A 13,051-nucleotide genomic window follows, 5' to 3' on the forward strand; every position below is an offset into this window, starting at 1 on the left:
GGGCTTTGAAAGCCACTCCTTATGAATAAAGCTATAGTCCCCAGGATTGGCTGACAGTCATTCTATCTGCCAACTTGTCAACGGCCGATTCTGTGGTGATTTTTGGAGAGAAATATGTATCCCCAGCTCTGATTTTTAAACTACCCCAGGGACAAGCACGTATGGAGAATTTACTGTGCAGAAGACCTGTATGTTCTTTGTCCAGGGTACAGAAAAAGGAAACGTAATAGGGACAAGAGGTATCCTGCTTGTGGTATTTGTCACAGAACATCCCAGTTTGAAGATTCTAATGAAACAAATGGAAGTGAAGATGACAAGGAGAATTAAACATCTCTTCATCACAGAGCTTTGAACATGATCGTGCTCCCCAGAACCGAATCCATAAATAAAACCTGGTAATGGAGCCTTGGTGGCCCAGTGAGGAAGTGCTTGGCTGCTAACCGAAAGGTCAGCAGTTCAAAACCACCAGCCACTGTGCGGAAGAAAGATATGGCAGTCTGCTTCCATAAAGATTACAGCCTTAGAAACCCTATGGGGCAGTTCTACTCTGTCCTCTAGGGTCGCTATGAGTCGGAATTGACTTGATGGCAACAGGTTTGTTTGTTTGTTTTTTTTAATGGTGTCTCTGGAACTGAAACACTTGTAGCAGAATGAATGCACAATCATATCAGAACTAAATCATCCATTGTAAATCAGTGACATTGTAGCGTGAGTTGCTTTGAGGGAGATTCCAGAAATAAAGCAATTATTTTGGCCTGTACTGTTGCAACTGCTCCATCGTGGTACCATAAAGAGATATGTCAGCCCAAAGAGTCACATTGAGGGGCAAAGGGGAAGTGATGCAGATTATGGGACGACCAAAGGGTATGGAGGAAATAGTCCAAATGATGATTGCCAGAGAGATTAGTTGATTAAGTCAATGTGTCAAGTCATTTCGTAAATGCATTCATTGAGTAGAACCAGAAGATAGAGATTTTATACCAATATCTCATTTAGAGGTGAAACAGAGGAGAAGAAGGAACTTTTAAACACAGGGTCATTCTTTACATCAGTCATAAAACTAATAAAATTGTAAACAGAATCAATTGTATTTCAGTCTTTAGCAGGAGGCCAGTGTGGTCGGTGCCTTTAAGATAGGGAGTGTCTCCTTCCTTTTCTCTTGTTTGGTTGTCATGGGAGTCTGTGTTTGGGGGAAATTCTGAATATATTTGCCGTCTCTGATTTCTTAGACCAGTGTTCTTCTGAAATAGCAATAGCAAAGAGGGGTGGATTTATTGAATGTGAATTAAGCCAAAGCACATTTTTTTCCCATTAGATTCAATCGGAAAGAGATTTTTTTGGGAGATGTATGACGTCAAAGCACTGTGTAAGGCAGCAGGTGGCATATGTTAATTCTATCCAAATGAGTCTCATAATCTATTTGAAAGTCTACCTCAGGCCTTATCGTTTTGGAAAGTATGCGATGAATTACTCCCTGACACATCTAGGGAGGCTAGAGAGAGATGAAAATATGTGGGAATATTGTCCCCCAATGGTCTGAGAAGTCTCAGAGAGAAGTGGATTATTCAGAAGACTTGGCGTATGTGTTGGTTTCCTAGGAGCCGAGATGAAAAGTGGCACCCAAATTAGACTGTGAAAGGTTATGAACAGTGGGAAGGAGGCAGTCTAAGAAGGCCTGGGCATGGTTTTCCTCTTGGAAAGGCTGGGAACTAGAGAGCAACATTTCCAAGGTACCCAAAATACGTAGAAGACCAGTCAATATGAATGATCTGACAAGGGTGCTATTTAGTTCCACCATGAGGTTACATCAGAGAGAAGGCTCCAGAGGTTTAAATGCCAGGCTGTGAAAGACCCCGATAATATGCCACTAAGTGGGGCAATACAAGACCTTCTCCCCAATGAATGAATCTCTTGTCTTCAGTATGAACGTCATCCAGAAGAAATGAAGACACAAGAAGATACCATGCTATTTGTCACCAAAAGTCCTCACAGTGTCCCCTGCCTGGGCCCTGCACCCATCGTAATAGGTGAGGAACCTACCTTCCTTACATTTCTTGGGTGAGAGGCTCAAAGCTGAAAATCTGAAATTGTCCTACATTCCCCTGCAAAAGGAACTCCATAGCCAGGTTCCTTAAAAATGAGGCAACATGGTGCCGTTTGCTGGCCTCCAAAGCGTACCTCAAACTCTGTTGTTTTTGATGTGCGTTGTCGAGTCGATTCTGACCCACAGCTCTATGAGTCTTCAAACTCTGCAACCCACCAAACCTGAGATGAAAGAGAACAAAGCAGGTCTGTTCTCCTTTTGCCTTTTTTTACTTCCTTGTACGCTGCGTCCCACCGTGAGAAATGAGCTGTGGTTTCACTTCCAGTATGGTCAACGGGCAGAATGCTAAGGACACAGCATTGAGGTAGGGACCGAAGTCTAGGGGAAGAATCCAGAATGCCACCCACTGTGATTAAAACAGCCAGAATTTACACTCAGGTTCAGGTTCCACACTTGAGGTGGGTACACCTCTCCACTTGGGGTGGGGTGGGAGGACAACCTGCCTTTGATAGTCGTTTGTGTTAGAAGAGAATAAGCCTTCTACTCAATGAATCAATGAAAATGTCAACACATATTTGTACTAATGATTCTCAACAGTATCAAGATGTGACATTTAGATTTGGGAAATATCTTTGGGAATACAAAGCTTACACCTGATCACCTTCCTGGAGCACTTAGAATCGAAGGGAGAGATAAGAAACCAAACCCCACAGGCTAAGCAATGATGGGGGTGGGGAATACAGTAGTGTGGACTTTCATTTCTAGAGGAGTGGTGTGCACAGTATTCACTATGGCACAGTGGCAAGAGAGTCAACAACCTAGGATTTAGTCCATATTTTCCAAATACTTAGTTGAATAAGATGGTCAAACCATGCTACTTCTTTGGCCCAGGTGTTCTCAGTTATAACATAAACAAGATATCTCAAATCCCTTCAAAGGATTTTTAGAAATTAAATAAATGAAAAGCTTTGTGATTTTTCATGTGTGAGTTCAAAGTAAGAAGATTCCAAAGAGAAAGAGAGGAACTCTCAGTAGGATGGATGGCAGAGGTGAGAACATATGGAAAGAAATTGAGCGAGCCCAGGGAAGGAGATGGGAAAGGCTAGGAGACTGGCATGGCTAGCACAGAAGCTTCCTGAAGGATTATCGTGTGGAATGAGGCTGGAAAAAGCATGATGGAGACAGTGGAGAGCCTTGAATACCAGGTGCAAATGATACCATAAGTGTTGGTGGGCGGCGTTTTCTGGGCTTCCAAGCTTTCCTTCCCTGCACGTGACTCATCTGTTTCTGTACCTATTATTCCTCTGTCATGAATATATATCCATTCTGTCTAATCGAATTAGCTAACATTGATTATTTTGTAGCTCCAGGCACTGTTCTACTTACAGGCTTTGTATACTGATGACTTAATTCTCACAACCATAACCAATCCAGTCGCCATTGGGTTGGTGCTGACTCCTGGTGACCCCATGTGTGCCAGAGTAGAACTGGGCTCCACAGGGTTTTCAATGGCTGATTTTTCAGAAGTAGATCACCAGGCCTTTCTTCCGAGGCACCTCGGGGTAGATTTGAACTGCCAGCTTGTTGGTTAGCAGCTGAGCACATTAACCATTTGCACCAACCAGGAACTCCTACAGCCAACCATATGGTATAAGTATTGTTCCTCTCCCTATCAAAGATGAGGAAACTGAGGCACAGAGCTATTAATCACCTTAACCAGGGTCACGCAGTTAGTAAACGGTCCAGCCCAAGTTTGAACTCACGCAATATGATGTTAGAGCCCAACTCCTACCCTCTAACCTGAAAGATCCATTTGCTGAAAAATCTAGATTTTTTGAGTACTTATCCAGTGAGCTGTCCCAAATGTCTCTGCAGCCATTTGCTCTATTTTACATGCGTGAATCTAGCCACAGGGTCACTTAGTCTCAAAAGGATGCAGGCAGGTTATGTCTCCCATCAAGCTAAAAATTTTGTTGCCCAATCTTCTGGCTGACCTTCCAGGCAAAATCTGCTGCAAAACCAGTTTTCATGGCATTTGTGTCAAAGTTAAAGGATAAGAAAGACATAAACCTGATTCCTTTTTGTAAGAACTATGCTGGCTTTTCGTCACTCCTGGCTGTGCTGTGACTACTAAGGCAAACTATGGGGCCACCCCCGGTGGGTGCTTATCTCTTTAAGCTCTTTTAATCTTTAGACAAGCAAAGAACACACCCCAGCGTAAAGGATACGCTGCGTATTCAGTCATATTATCTATGAAAATATATTTCTGCAATTTAAAAAAAAAAAAAGGTTTTATTTTTACAAGAGCAAGCGCCCCGTTCTTCTTCCTACAGTGTTTCACTGCATGGTAGGGGTCATTAACTTGTGTAATATAGAGGAACCAAGAATGCCTCTTCCTCATACTGCAGCCCCCCAGCTGTTATGAAACAGAGCTGAGCTTCACAACAGGAAGTAAGATCCGGGGCCAGTAAATAAAGCCCTTCCTTCCCTTTTAGAAGGCCCCAGAACTTCTTTCTCCTCAGTTCCAAATCCTTTTACAGATGTTTACCTGGGAGTCGGGATTTTTCTCTCTCTCCCTTTTAGCTCTTTTAGGGGGTCCAACCATGTGAAGCTGGCTTCAGTCACTTCCCTCACATTTTATGGTAACAGCAAGCAAAGGGGAAAGTGAGGCTATCTGCTGTGTTCCCAGGGCAGCCTGGAGGGAGCAGGGAAAAGGCCCACTTGACCGCGCCCGCCTTTCTACTCTGTAAATATTTGAAGTTGGAGGTTACCGACACCACTTCGTCCTTGAGTTGGAATTTCCCTTTTAATTTATCCCTGGCACACTCTGTTCAAAACCCAAGCAGGGAGCTGGAAGCAGACAGCAGGATTTTTGTATAAGAATATAATAAGCCATTGCCATTGAGTCTATTCCGACTCCTAGCTACCCTGCAGGACAGAGTAGAACTGCCCCGTAGGGTTTTCAAGGAGCGGCTGGTGGATTCAAACTGCTGACCTTTTGGTTAGCAGCTGAGCTCTTAACCAGTACTCCGCCAGGGTTTCGCAAACATAGTGGAAAGTGTGAAAAGCGCTCTTGGAAATAGCTGTTTTAGATCAGCAACTCCAATTCACACAGGGTAAAGGAGGGGGGAGGAATACTACCTCGTGTGTGATTATACATGAAGGAGTTTCCTGAACAACTGTGCAGCTAATGCCCATTTCATCCCTAGATCCAAGAACGTGCCCACTACTCTGGAATTGCTATTGACAGGTGTATTCATTTTTTATTTCTGCCATAACACATGGGACAGACTTAGTAAGTGGCTTAAAATAACCCAAATGGATTATCCTACAGTTCTATAGATCTGTACAACTGAGTTAAGATCTGAATCAAGTACAACTTCTGGGGCCATTGGCCGGTGGTCCAATCATTCCGTTTGTCCTTCTTCAGCGCATTTAGGGACGTCCCAACTGTTCAGAGCAGATGACCATTTTCCCCCAAGGAGGACGAGTCTAGGCTGTAGAAAGGGTGAGGCAGCCTGAAAAATCTTGGCAAATACCTAGAAATACAAAGTCAAATATCCAGCACCCACTCACCACCCCATCCTTACATCCCCACCTGGTCTTACCGAATACAGATCAAATGGTGCAAAGTCTCAAATTGTAATGAAGCCCTAGGCCAGCCAGAACTGGGTTAGAGGAATAGGAACTGTTGCGCCTTTGTCCCTCAGAGACACATGGTTTTAACTTTTTCTTATTACCATTGCCCCCGCTTTCCTCTGAGATGAAACTGAGCTTGCAAAAGGACTTGGGGAGCCCTGTTCTCCCGAGCTCGGTCAGATCACGGTGTGGGAACCTTGCTTTTCCCCCCTGAGCTGCCTTCTGAGTCCCCCAGGGCCTGCCTTCACATTGTGCAGTTTGCTGACAGCGAGACCTTCCTGCAAGCTAGCAAGTCTGCTCCGATGAAGGAGAGGACTTGAAGGAGAGGACTTGCAAGGAGTATGTCCGTGGGCCTGCTTTCCACAAACCACTTCCGCCATCTGTCCAGACTAGGTCCTGGTTCACAGTCATTCCTTTCAGGGCAGCTCTGGCGGAGGCTGGTAAGGGAGGCAGCGGTAGCCCCTTGGGGCAGAAACCCCCGCACGGCACTCACTGTGCACTATTTTTATGTCACAGCCAAGGACGAAACCTTTCATTTGCAGACACAGACTGAGTCACTCCTGCAGCCAAGATTAGCGTGCAGGACTCTCAGCTTGAAATCTGGTGGGGAAGGAGAAGCTTCCAGAATGATTTGCGTGGTGGTATCCTTGCTCACGTCTCACCTCCTCGAGTTTCAGGCACACGTACTCCTGTTTCTCTTGCATATGCTGTGTGGCCTTGACCTTCACTTCAATCTAAAAACTTTATCATCTGGCCCTGGCAGCAGGCTGAACTAACGCCCAGTCTGAGACATGTTTTTTGCCCAGATAATTATGTGCCTAACATTGTAATTCAGGTCTGGCATTGGTGTTTCATAACATTTTCTTTTTTTAAGCCAGATTCCTTCAAGGGAGTGAAGTAGGGGCTGAGTAAATGAAGAAGGAAAATGCCAGCTTCAACTCTGAGGCAGCTTTCTCAGGGGCACTGAGCAACTGAGCAGAGGTGCCGGTACCCTCGCTACTCAAAATGTGGTCTGTGGACCTGCAGCAGCAGCACCTGGAACCTTGTTGGAAATGCAGGATCTCAGGCCTCATTCCTGACCTACGCCTTGAATCAAGATCCCCAGGTGACTCCTCTGAGCATTAACGTTTGGGAAGCACTGACTGTAACCACTTCACAGTGAGGTGAGCTGAGCTTGCTGTCAATGCTTGTGAACGCTGATTGACCACCCAGTTGGTCCAGTCAACTCTTGACAACTCCCGCGTCACCAACTGGCAAACCACCCTTTTCTAAAGCTTAGGTACCATTACTGCTGGCATGAGCTGGTATGGAAATGGTGTTGGGACATTCATTTGACACTCAGAAGAGAATCAATATGAACTGATTGCAATGGGAATAAATGCAGCACTCATTTCTGAAATCCGACTGCAGCACTCATTTCCAATGGTAGACAAGCCTAGTGCTGAGGCGAGAGAAGAACACTGGTCTTGGGTCAGGAGAGCTGGATTTTATTCCTGGTGGGCCACTGACCAGCTGGGGGATCCTGGGCCAGCTGTCTCATCTCTCAGTCCCTCAGTTTCTTCATCTGTGCAGAGGGAGAATGGAGACTAGACTTAATGATCTCTACCATCCTTATCTATAAAAAATGGCAGAGACCCCCACACTCTGGGCTCTCTCCATCCCTTTTACTCTATTTTACTTTTCTCCAAAGTGTCTATCAACACACCCGACATCATATATTCCTTCGGTTTTTGTCTGTGTCCCCTCACTAGAACGCAAGCTCCTTGGGGGCAGGAACTCTGTATATTTTAGTCACTGTGTATTCTCAAGACCTAGAGTGGTCCCAGGCATACAGTGGGTGGTCACGTAGGAATCAATCTTTCCCACTGCCAACGTTCCATGGGAGAACTGTTGAGTATTTATTTTTAACGGTCCCCCAAGCTTTCTAAGCCCAAGAAAAAAAATCAACATTGATGTTAGTTCTTATGTATTTTACAATTCTCTAGCTACATCTCTTCATTTGTCTCTACCCAGTGTTAGATGATGTTATTTTCTCCATGGGGTCTGACTCTCTTGAACTCTTCCCTACAAATCTGCATATCGTGTTTTCTTTAGGTTCCTTCACACAACTGGTGATGCTTTTAAATCCGCTGTATGTGTCATACTGCCTTTCCTGATTTATTGCTTTGTTGACGGATGTTCTCCAAGGGGGTCCAGGGTTTAAACAGAAAAAGTAATCTGCCCCTCCCCTTCAAAATCCAAGGAAAGCTTGGAAAAGGCACTCACGGGCAGATAAGTAACAGCTTATTTCACAAAGCTAGATACAAAAGCGGAAGGCGTATACAAAATATTGTCCTTTATGGACTTCATTTTTATATGATGTGGAAAAAATCAGAGAAATAACGAGTGGTTACAGCACTGGGAATTTAGGAATGGACAGAAAAGCAAAAATTCCTCTGCGGTAGTGTCATTTGTTTTTGCCCCTTGATCCCTCCATCTTCTCTTTATCCTCCTTGTAGAAACGAGCTCCCAAGCTACGTTCCCCACTGCCCTGCCTTTGGTTTTGTATTTCACCTAAAGGCTGGCATGACCAAACCCTGTGAAAAATCACGCAGATGGTTATTTGCCTGGAAGACATTTACCGGTCAGGACTCCAATAAATTTAAAAGTTGCAAACATAGTATTTGCAGGCAGTGTGCTCAGATTCCTTAGGAACAGGGTCAGCTGCCTTAGTAGGAGGCTGTAAGACGCATTGACGGTGTACCATCATCCACCATTCCAGGCCCCAGCGGTGTCACACATCCCAACTCAAGTGTTACTCATCCCACAGAGCTGCTTAGGTGTGGACATTAGGCAGCATCGAGTTGGTTCTAAGTCACAGTGACTCTGTGTACAACAAAACGAAACACTGCCCGGTCCTGCACCATCCTCACAATCATTGTTATGCTTGAGCCCCTTGTTGCAGCCACTGGGTCAGTCCATCTCGTTGAAGGTCTTCCTCTTTTTCTTTGACCCTCTATTTTACCATGGAAACCCTGGGGGCATAGTGGTTAAGTGCTATGGCTGCTAACCAAGGGGTTGGCAGTTCAAATCCGCCAGGCGCTCCTTGGGAACTCTATGGGGCAGTTCTACTCTGTCGTACAGGTTCGCTATGAGCCAGAATCAACTCGACAGCAGTGGGTTTGGTTTGGGGTTTTTCTATTTTATCAAGCATGATGTCCTTCTGCAGGGCCTGGTCCCTCCTGATAACATGTCCAAAGTATGTGAGGCATAGTCTCGCCATCCTTGCTTCTAAGGAGTATTCTGGTTGTACTTCTTCCAAGACAGATTTGTTTGTTCTTTTGGCAGTCCGTGGTATATTCAATATTCTTCGCCAACACCACAATTCAAAGGCATCAATTCTTCTTTAGTCTTCCGTATTCATCATCCAGCTTTCACACGCATATGAGGCAATTGAAAACACCATGGCGTGGGTCAGGTGCACCTTAGTCTTCAAGGTGACGTCTTTGCTTTTTAACACTTTAAAGAGATCTTTTGCAGCATATTTGCCCAATATGATAACGTCATTTGATTTCTTGACTGCTGCTTCCATGGGTGTTGATTGTGGGTCCAAGTAAAATGAAATCCTTGACAACTTCAGTCTTTTCTCTGTTTATCATGATGTTGCTCATTGGTCCAGTTGTAAGGCTTTTTCTTAATGTTGAGGTGTAATCCATACTGAAGGCTGTAATCTTTGATCCTCGTCAGTAAGTGCTTCGAGTCCTCTTTACTGTCAGCAAGCAAGATTGTGTCATCTGCATAACGCAGGTTGTTTAATGAGTCTTCCTCCAATCCTGATGCCCTGTTCTTCTTCATATAGCCCAGCTTCTCAGATTATTTACTCAGCATACAGATTGAATAAGTATTGGTGAAAGGATACAACCCTGACACACAGCTTTCCTGACTTTAAACCACATAGTATCCCCTCGTTCTGTTCGAACGACTGCCTCTTGATCTATGTACAGGTTCCTCATGAGCACAATTAAGTGTTCTGGAATTCCCATTCTTCTCAATGTTGTCCGTAATTTGTTATGATCCACTCAGTTGAAAGCCTCTGCATAGTCAATAAAACACAGGTAAACATCCTTCTGGTACTCTCTGCTTTCAGCCAGGATCCATCTGACATCAGCAATGATATCCATCCTCTTCTGAATCCGGCTTGAATATCTGGCAGTTCCCTGTTGATGTACTGCTACAGCCACTTTTGAATGATCTTCGGCAAAATTACTTGTGTGTGATATTAATGATATTGTTTGATAATTTCTGCCTTCGTTCAGAACCGCTTGGAAGATGCAATTGCTTGTGAGTCCCAACAGTGTGTTCCCTCCTAGCACTGGATTTTCTTTGAAATCTTGAGGCTGGGAGCAAACTCTTCTGCCTTCAAGAGCTCAGTAAAAATCTCCATCCCAGAAACTACCCTGATATATGCAGGTGTGGTGGCATTAGGGAGCCTGGTGGTACAGTGGTTAAGAGCTGACCAAAAGGTTGGTGGCTCAAATTCTCCAGCTGCTCCTTGGAAACCCTGTGGGGCAGTTCTGTCCTGTAATGTCGCTATGAGTCAGAGTTGACTCGATGGCCATGGGTTTGTTTTTTTTTGGTTGGCAGCATTAGAGGCAGATAGGTTGGCCAAGGGCCTATGTGGATTACGCATGCTGCCATGTTCTGTATCTCTGTTTAACGGTGCCTTTCATGTAGTGTGGTGGGCTTGCTTTCTTCCTTCTCTTTCTGTCTCTCCTTCTTTCCTTTCTTTTTCTTCTTTTATTTTTGGCAATTGAGATTTGAGCAGTGACATGTTTTGTTCCAAAAGTGGGGCTACACATTGCTCATCCAGCCTCAGGGTTCTCTTTCTGTAGGATTCTTCTGCCCACTCACTGCTTCATAAGAGAAAGCATTCAAATTCAAAACTCATTAAGTCAGAAGTGAAACTATGTGGGTTTCAGGTCTCCTTTTCCAATCACCCTTCCTCAAAAAACAGGGAGGCATATTTGGAGATGTGCGTGCCTCCGAACAATGGAGAGTGAGGCTCTGGTGTGCTGTGCTGGACCCATGAGGACATGGCACACCTATTAATCATTGACCTTTACAGATGGAAAGGACCAGAAGGAGGACTGGAAAGAACCTAATCCAATTCTGTCACTTTACAAATGAGAAAATAAAAGCCAGCGAGACTGACTTGCCTAAAATCACTTGGCTAACTAGAAGCCAAGTGCAGACCCATATATAACTTGTCTGCCCAATGAGTACAGTTACCATTGCATGCCTGAATGTGGGGCTCTTTGGCCCACAGCTCCCCAACAATGCCACAGAACTAGGCAGTATATATACAACAACAACAACAAAAAAAAACCCTGGAGCCAATGACAAGACCCTTACATTAATTAAAATGAAAAAACACCTCCACTTATTCTTGCAGAAAGCAACAAGCCAGGATCTAGACCTAAAGTGGAGCTTTTGGAATCCTTACCCGGAGAAACTTGTGTGATGCCAACCAATTCTTCACAAACGCTTTTGAGATGGTTTAGGTTCAATATCTGGCAGCCTGGACAATTGAAGTAGTGATGAGGTTTGGGAGCTGAGTTACCTGGGAAATTTTTGCTGTAAGATTCTGCAGTCACTGCCAATTAGATTAAAAAAGCCCCTTACAACCAGCCCATGAGGAAGGTGTCAGTGTCTTTACTGGGTGAAGATATGCTCCGGTGTGAGAATTTTCAAACACAAGTTCATACCAGCCACAGTGGAAGAGTAAAGCAATAATAATAAAGGGATCCAAAGGAGAGTTTCTACACTGAGAATTCAGGGTGCCTTTTTAACAATCATTAAGATGCCTTGTTGACAAGATCAAGTTGAAAGACTATGGTGAAAAAAGCATTTAAAAAAAAAACAAAAAACAATGTGCCAGCAAGCCACATTGAAGAAAATGTGTCTTCAAATTGTAGAAAAGATGGTCAATTGGGCCATTTTTTTTCCCTTGGCTTTTCCAACAGCCAGTGGGTCAGGCTTGGACCCTTTATCATTCTAGCCAGTGGCCCTGATGTTTGTCTCTGAGTAGAATGGATAGTTAGAAATGTTACACTCATCAGAAAATCGAAGGACCCTGAAATAGTGAGAAAAGAGAAAGTAAAATCAGCTTGAAAGGACAAACTCTGTAAAGTTGGAAACCATTAATCCATAAATATTTGGTCAGTTTCTTCGTGCATGGACGTCAGATGCCCTTCATTTTATACTAATATATGAAATGACTTGCAGCAACCAAATATTAGTTGGAAAGGTGTCTTAGTTATTTAGTGCTGCTATAACAGAAACACCAAAAGTGAATGGCTTTAACAAACAGAAAATTACTCTCTCACAGTTTAGGAGGCTAGGAGTCCAAATTCAGGATGCCAGCTCCTGGGGAAGGCTTTCTCTCTCTGTCGGTTCTGGGGGAAGGTCCTTATCATCAATCTTCCCCTGGTTTAAGAGTTTCTCAGCACAGGGACCCTGGGTTCAAAGGACACACTCTGCTCCCAGTGCTGCTTTCTTGGTGGCATGAGATCCCGCTCCTCTCTGCTTGCTTCTCTCTTTTATATCTCAAAAGAGTTTGACTCGAGATACAACCTAATCCTGTAGATTGGGTCCTGCCTCATTAACATAACTGCCTCTAATCCTGCCTCATTAACATCACAGAGGCTAGGATTTATAACACAGGTTAATCACATCAGATCACAAAATGATGGACAACCATACGATACTGGGAATCAAGTCCTGGCCAAGTTGACACACATTTTGGGGGGGGGACACAATTCAATCCATACCAAAAAGTCAGCTCAGTATCTCTTCCCAGGCAAAAGAGAGTTGAGAGAATGAACCAAGTAGTAAATGGGCAATCAGTTTCTGAAGCACTACTGTGTGGCCAGCCCTGTGCAAGATAACCACCACTAATAGCCATCAAGTCAATTCAGACTCATGGCAACCCCGTGTGTGTCAGAGTATAACTGTGCCCGTAGGGTTTTCAATGGCTGATCTTTCAGAAGCAGATCACCAGGCCTTTTTTCTGAGGCACCTCTGGGTGGACTTGAACTTCCAACCTTTGGTTAGCAGCCAAGTGCATTAACCCCTTGTACCACCCAAGGACTCCTTATGGAAGATAAAAGATGACCTAATTCTCATCGTTTAAAACTAAGCGTTTGGAAATAATTAGAAAACAATGCATTAAGCAACCAAATTGGTTGAGTGAACTCAACCAGAGCTTCCTTACCTGTGGGTCTCAGAGTCCTGGGACCTTACAGAGTTAGAACATGGACCGAGAGATTCAATTTCAGGGTGTATAAAAGGGGTTGCTTTTTAATTTTTTAGCTTAGTAATCATTGACAT

This window comes from Elephas maximus, chromosome X (genome assembly GCF_024166365.1).
Source record: "Elephas maximus indicus isolate mEleMax1 chromosome X, mEleMax1 primary haplotype, whole genome shotgun sequence".
NCBI lineage: Eukaryota > Metazoa > Chordata > Mammalia > Proboscidea > Elephantidae > Elephas > Elephas maximus.